This window comes from Stegastes partitus, unplaced genomic scaffold, assembly GCF_000690725.1.
Source record: "Stegastes partitus isolate 25-593 unplaced genomic scaffold, Stegastes_partitus-1.0.2 Scaffold763, whole genome shotgun sequence".
NCBI lineage: Eukaryota > Metazoa > Chordata > Actinopteri > Pomacentridae > Stegastes > Stegastes partitus.
The window spans coordinates 16,135-23,866 of NW_007578494.1; the positions used below are offsets into that span (position 1 = coordinate 16,135).

General features: G+C 37.4%; 1 protein-coding gene across 1 annotated transcript in view; it reads left to right on the forward strand.

The window, feature by feature from the left end:
- Nucleotides 1-5,841: 5,841 nt before the first annotated feature.
- Nucleotides 5,842-7,732, forward strand: part of glis1a (GLIS family zinc finger 1a) — a 63,414-nt gene continuing 61,523 nt past the window's right edge. Inside the window, exon 1 of the mRNA XM_008291793.1 lies at nucleotides 5,842-5,881. The gene's annotated coding sequence lies outside the window, so the exon portion shown is untranslated. The remainder of the gene's footprint in view (nucleotides 5,882-7,732) is intronic.

Here is a 7,732-nt window from a genome sequence, read left to right on the forward strand (position 1 = left end):
ACAGTTTATATAATACAAATATTTAACCTTTTATTTTTTTCAAATTATACGTAAAAATGCAGACATTTCTTGTAACTTTGGATAAATGAGAGAACCACGTTTCTAGATGGAAACAGTTGGTTATAATAATAATAATAAAAACTGCTGACATGACATCGTTTAATTCCCTGACTGGGGAGGTTAGTCACTGTAATAAAACACATAAATCTTTCTGCATCTTAATACTGGAGGCTGAGCATAAAGAAACTCTGTTTTATTACCACAGCTGACCAGGAGGTGGCAGTGTTATCACAAAAATAAATAACTGGCCACACTCAGATTAATGTGAAACAGCTAAATGTGGCAGGGGTTAAGATGTTTTAACCTTTCCATTTAGGGTCTATAAACAGATGTGTGGCCATGTAGCGTTGCTGTAAGAGGAACTCTGTAGGAATCATTTGACTTTCCTGCACACTGCAAAGTTATACTCGGAATACTGATTGCTGTATGTCCTCATGAAGTACGCACACATTTTGTCAGGCTACAAAATGTAATACACATGCAACTGTGTGCTTTTGTTCTCTCCGGGCTGAAACAAAAAGCCTTTATATAAAATAACTCTGCATTCGGATGATGTGTGGTTTTGGCTGCAGCAGCCGAACTGATCTCCTGCAGAGATCTGCGCACAGATAAAGTCGTGTTTATAACGAGAAGACGAAGGTTGTTGGAAAGGCTTTCGCATGTAGTGACAGATGAGTTGTTTCTGGAACTTATTAGGGTTTTTAAATACAAAAAAACACACACAAAAGTCACACACTGAGGAATCTGATCAACAACCTTACAACAGTTAAAATAATGAGTGGAGGAGCCACAGGTGTGCAGGCAGGTGACCCATAACAAAGAAGTCATATGATTCACAGAGGAAGGAAACTCACTGAGGACGTCTAGTGGACAGGTAGACACTCAGGTAGACCAAGCAGGATCCTGGACTCAGCACACTGCTGTCCAATACGATTGTGTTATTAACTTCACATGTTCATTTTATTATATGGCCATTTTACCAACGTGTTTGGCTTGTTAGCCTTTAAAATGAAGTCATATCTCCTCCTAAACTCTCGTCCCAGCTTGCATGTCTCTTTGTTGTTAACCAAACAATGATGGTCTCCACTAAAAATGTTTCCTACAAAGACTAATTGGGCGCTTTAGACGCCAAAATAGGTAAAATTATCAGTATTTCACAGTTAAAGTCAAGAGAAATCTGAGCAAAGTCCAAAATAACAGAGAATATTTCATTTGTGTGACTAAAATATGCAATTTTATCTCACAAAAAGGAGTTCATATTACAAGAGCAATGCAACTGTGCTTTTAATTACACCTGTTTTATTTTATTATCTTTTATGACAGTGTTTCCCAAACTCTCTGGCTTGTTAGTCTGATAAACGAACCCATCTGTCCTCCTAAACTCGTGTCACAGCTTGCATGTGTCTTTGTCTCTCAGCGAACAATGATGTTCTCTACTTAAATGTCTTCAACTGGGGCTATTAAGACATTTTTAGAGGTCAAAAGAGGTAAAAGACAACTGTGCAAAAGCAGAGATTGTTTCTTCAACACAAATGTATAATTTTGTCTGACAAAAGTAGTTCATATTTCAAGAGCGATGCAACTGTACTATTAATGACATCTGTTTTATGTTAATTTATTTCATTATATGGCAATTTCCCAAACTTTTTGGCTCGTCAGCCATAAAAATTAAACCCCATCTTTTCCTAAACTCCTGTCACAGCTTACACGTCTTTGTCATTCACCAAATATTGATGCTCTCCACTGAAACGTTTCCAACAAGGATGTTTTTAGAGGCAAAAAAATGGATGAATTATCAGTATTTCACAATAAAAGTAAAGAAAAATCAGAGAAAAGTCCAAAAAAGCAGAGATTATCTCATTTGTGTGACTGAAAAATGTAGTGTTGTCTTACAAAAGGAGTTCATATTACAAGAGTAATGCAACTGTGCTATTAATTACACCTGTTTGATTTATTTTCATTTCATGGCAGCGTTTCCCAAACGTTCTGGCTTGCAAGCTTAAAAAAAAAAAGAAGAATAAGCCATATTGCCTCATAAACTCTTGTCACTGATTGATTGTGTCTTTGGCATTCATCAAACAATGATGCGTTCTGCTAAAAGGTTTTCTAGTAAGACTCATAAGATGCTTTAAGAGGCCAAAAGTAACAATGAAAGTGAAGAAAAATCAAGGAAAGGTCCAAAAAAACTAAGATTATTTAATTTGTGTAATAAGAGTTTATGTTAAAAACTTATGTAAGCTCATGTAAAGTGTCCTTCGTGTTTAATTTCCCATCTTTTGCATCACATTTAAACCTCTTATAGCTCCTCAGTGGGTCCCACCCTGCAGGTAAGGAAGTCAGAACGTCTGCAAAACCTTTATTAAATACGAAACCTTTCATTAAAAACGTCTCGTAAATTTAAGTTCTTGTCTTATTCTCCAAATTGTAACTTCGGCATCATCATTAGCTGACTTGAAAACGAGCTGCACATCATTAAAGGATGTGCAGTTTATCCTGGATTATTGGTTCATGTGACCCATTGCTTCAATTGTCAAGATTTCTGAATGACTCCGGAGAGAGAGAGCAGCAATCAGAAGAGACTAATACCAGCTGCTTTCTGTATCTAATTAGCCGATGAAACCCCCATGTCCCAATTTTTCACGGAGAATATGTTCTTTTGTGAATTGTTTTTGCCCATCTGGTTCTGTTTGGAGCAGCGTCCCAGAGGACTTGTTTACAGTTCCATGCATCATCTCGGGAATCAGGAGTAGAGAGCCCTGACTTGCAGCTTCACCGTGTAATCGTACACACAGATGGAAGGTTTCTCTGCCTGCTCGCGTCCCTTTGTGTATCTCTGTCAGTCGTAACGGTGCGAGGACGGGCCCAGATGTTTGACAAACTGTCACGCAGCGTGTCCAAGTTTTGATGTGATTGGTACAAATGTGGGAGCGACGAGGGAGAAGACTTCACCTCCTGCGACTCGGAGCTGGCGGTGATGAGATGCGTGTCATTAATTTTTTTTATAAATTAAACAGAGCTGACGATGACAGAGATACCGCTGGAAGCTGTGCAAACCAGAAACCAGAATATGGTCAGCGTAAGGTCAAAGCTGAGCACCTCGAACATACTGAGCACAAAATTACAGGGAAACTGCTGGAAATGAAAATATAAAGTGAAGAGAAGCTCAATATTCAGTCACCGTCGGTTATTACATAGGAATAGTGGTAAACCATACGAGGGCAAAGAGCCATAAAACTCTCTATTATAGATTGGTTTGGCAGCTGCATTTGTCTGAAGTGATTTATGTTCTTTCTGGCGCACATCTGGAGCTGTTTTAGGTGTAACGTCTTGCTTTGACTTGTGAGCAGCAGGTGCTGATAATCAATAGATGATTAGTTGTACACAATGTGATTTTAATGCAAGGAGAAGGTGGTGCTGTTAAAACTATACCAAGTAGATGATTGTAAACCCCATAACGGGAGACTGTAAGACTATTAAAGTGATAAAATGAGTTTAAAAATTATGTCCAGATCCCAGAGTAACACAGTGATTTAACTAGTATTTATTAGTATCAGGAGCAATACTACTGGGTTTTTGTTTTTTGTTTTTATTCAGAAAGATACTAAATACCACAATTTCAAGTAAGATTATTGGAGTGGAGATAATTCCACCTGAAGCTACAGTAAAAGTTGCTGCGATTAACTTATCAGCATTTCTATAGGACTGAAAATACAGGATGTCATTATTCATTAAAAGGAAAGGGAGGACGAACAAGTCACCAGACACTCATTGTTGAGCCCCATAGATATATAGTTAGATTTACTTCATGAAGAATATACACTGACACCCAAAAATCTGCATATAATTCTTTAAACTACATGTGTTAAAATTGGTTTTGAAGCTTTTTAGAATGCATTAAAGCAGCACCGTAAATAACATGAATGCCACAATTAGGGAAAACATCACAGTAAAGTAGTTTTTGAACACTACATAGTAGGAAATAAATAGAAATATACATAATATATACACAGCAGATACAGTAAAAACAGCTTATAGTTATTCACACTTAACTTTCTAGCAGCTCCCTAATCATGGCAGTCCCTAAGTTAACACTTTTGTTTGTTGAAAGAAACCAAATTAACCTATACAGTTTGTTTTTGTTTTGTTTTTTTGCTTTAAATTTGTAAAAGTTTTTAGTTTATGACTATTTCTAATATCACTTGACGTTGCAGTGGCCAACATATTCAAATAAGCTGTGCTAAAAAAAAAAAAAAGTACTGAAGTATTGAATTTGTACAGTGTTTTATATAGTAAAAGAGGGTTAGAATTTAATACAACACAATAACTAACCAGCAGTAAAAAAAAAATGCATTACTATCTGTCTAAAAGTGGAACGACTTGGCTTTATGTTAGGAGCTATATGCGATATTAGCTTGATGTAGCATTACCCAGCTAGTTAGCTAGTTAGCTTGAATTCCTCACAACTGTAATCTAATGAGTCATCTCTGGTGCTGATTTCACATTGTTTCGTATGCCAGGTATTTTAATATCAATGATGATAAAGTTATTGCAAAGTTTGTTTGTTTTTTACCCCCCAAGATACACCAATTTTATTTAATTAGCAATAATCTATTTAATAAAACAAATCTGAAATAATTTCTGACATTTGTGACATCACCATGTCATGTTTGTCATGTTATATTTATAAGTATTTTTTCTGTTCTGTTGTTTCAGGGTCAAAGATGTGGGTCTTGTGTAAATCAATGAACCTGTGATGTGACGTCAACATTGTGACTTTAATTTACCTTGAAGGAAATGCTCTTTCATCGTACACATAGTGGTTTTACGGTGTCTTAACACGGCAGCCCTCAAACCTGGGCTCCTACAAATACACTTGTCACAGTGGGACGTTTGAGTTGCAGTAACATCAAAATCTGACACTAAAGTTAATCTTATGCATAAGTAGCTTGTATTGTTCAAAATGACGCGTGAAGCCAGATTTTCCCTGGGATGCTGCTTTTAAGAGTTTGCATTTAGCTTAATTAAACCAAGCATAAAGTCATGGCACAGTTATTTTTCAAGATTTAATCTAATCATCCCCTGTGACTGTTATTTACACATTATTTTGTATGTCAGGTATTTAAATAGCAATGACAACAAAGTTATCGCAAAATTATATGTTTTGTCCAAGATCCATCGGTTTTATTTATTTGCCAATAATCTATCTATAATAATACTGATACTATTACTACTACTACTACTACTACTAATAATAATAATAATAATAATTTGTGGGTGTGTTATGTAACATTTGCAGTCAAAGTTAGTACAAAATCAAATCTGAAAATGAAATTAACTCTATGCAAAAGTAAGACTTCCCCTTTTAAGATTTTACATTTAGTTTTATGAAACCAAACTTGTCGTATGTTATGATTTAATGAGAATTCATAGACATTGTTTCTAAGGAGGAAAATACTCATACTTGTGTCAATACTTTCATTAATGAAAAAATCTGTGCAATAATTTTATTTCAATAATTATGTAGTACTTGTTACAATACTTGAACAAAATACTACTGTAAGGATAAAAAAAAAAAAAAAAAAAAAACAGGGTTAATGTTAATCGCAGAGACACTTTCAAATCCATATCATCAACTCTGGATCCAAAAAAAAAAAAAAAAAGTTCTCCTCGTGCGTGTGCACGCGCAGCACAGCACATGCAGCTTGAGCGCGCGCTGCAGGATCGGTGGGAAGTAACAGTCCGCGTGCAGCAGCAGCAGCAGCAGCGGCGGCAGCAGAGCGCGAGGCAGCAGAGATCAGCCTGTAGTGGATTCAGCGACACGGTAAGAAGAGCTGCTAATGTCACTTTACCGACTTTAAACCCGCTCACACTGCTCTGCCAGCCACTTTAACGTCATACTGCACTGTTTGTGTTCTCTGTCAAACGTGTGAGGTTAAAACAAAAACGTTTTTTAATCTTATAATATTTAGACTTGTTTCCTTCTGACAATGAGCATGATGGAGAAATAACTAGTATTTGTTGCTGTTAGTGGACATTGTGTGGTGGATGTAAATGTGCAGACAGAGTTAGTGAGAAGTGAGGAAAACTGCTCCACACTGTAGTTAAAAAGTGTCATTATGAGGTCTAATTTTACCTCCATACCATTGGATTACACAAGAACTTGTTTTGATTGTGCAACAAGGATTTCAGGAAGGCAATTAATAGAGAGGCTGCTATACACTGTAGTGAGCTCATAGCCGAATGGTGCCTTGTGATATTTTTTCCCTCTTATTACTTATGGGACTCTTCCTTTCCACTCCTCTGCAGTCCGCTGATTTATGTAATGTAGCTGGAATGAAAAGTGCTGCGCAGGGGGTTGGAAATCTGGCTTACTGAGAGTCGAACAGATGAGGAGGCTTGTTTTAATCATTAGTCTCGTGGTATCACTGACATGGAGCTTGTGTTGGGGTTTGAACACCGCCAGGCCTCGACGGTGTGCGCTGCGAGGTTAATTTTGTTATTTACCTCATTTAATGTTATATATGAGGCTATTAAAGGGGCAATAAACAAGGCTTGTTTCGCAGAATTGCACTAATGCGCCTTTGGGAGGTTGATCAGGTTGTTGATCAATACCGATGACTCACTGATTATTTCGCCAGATGCTCAGATTGTTTGTTCAAGTGCTCGCATGGAGCATGGCGCTACGAGCGGGAAACAGCAGTGCGCCAAGGTTTGTTTCGACCTAAAATATTTGTTTGGCCTGGCAGTCGTACTGTATGTTCGCCGCAGTTTCACGCCAGGGGAAGAAAATAACAAAAGCGTTTCAGTTTTACTGGCTTGTTTACCTATTGATGACTTTTGAAAATGTAAGCAACGGATTCAAAATGTGACATTCGGTTGCAACACGGTCGGTTTCAACTCCCGAGGGCTCGTCCTCCCCCCGAACAACGACCCCGCGGCTGGTTTTGAAAGCAGCTTATTGCGACCATAGACTGTATATAAAAGATGGACGTAGCCGCCGTAGCGGTCCGCCTTGGTTTGTGGGCTACCGTTCTAAAGCCTTGAATTTGGAATTTAGTCGTCGCCATCGTGTTCTTTTGAATCCAGGGATTTAACAAGTGAGTGACTAATCCGACTGAGAACTCGAGGACACAATGCAGGTCGATACGATAGCAAATTATCAATCACAAGGTAGCATCGCCCTAAAACACACCCTCCTTCATCGTCTCTTTTCTTCTAAATGGGACCATAATTTACAAAACAAACATCACACTGTATTGACCTGGACTTGAAACTAAAAACTGAGACCATAACTTCATTATTAAAATATTTACTGAGACAAAAAAATTAAGTCAGAAAAAGGGTTCTCATAGACTTCTATACAATCTGACTTCTTTGTGCACACAGGCGAGTCGCCCCCTGCTGGCTGGTGGACAGAATGCAGATTGAAATCCCTTTTCAGACCTGGAGGCAACATCTGTCTTTTATGCACTGTAGTATTGTGTTGTACTTTTTAGTCTTTATTCTTGTTTTTGTAATTAATTTGATTTAGTTTAGTCTTTTAGTTTTTTATTATTTTACCTGCACAGCACTTTTGTTCAACTTCTGTCTTACTGTGACTGTAACAGTTTGCACCTATTACCACCTATATACAGTAAAAATGACTACTTTAGTCATTTAATATTTATTTATT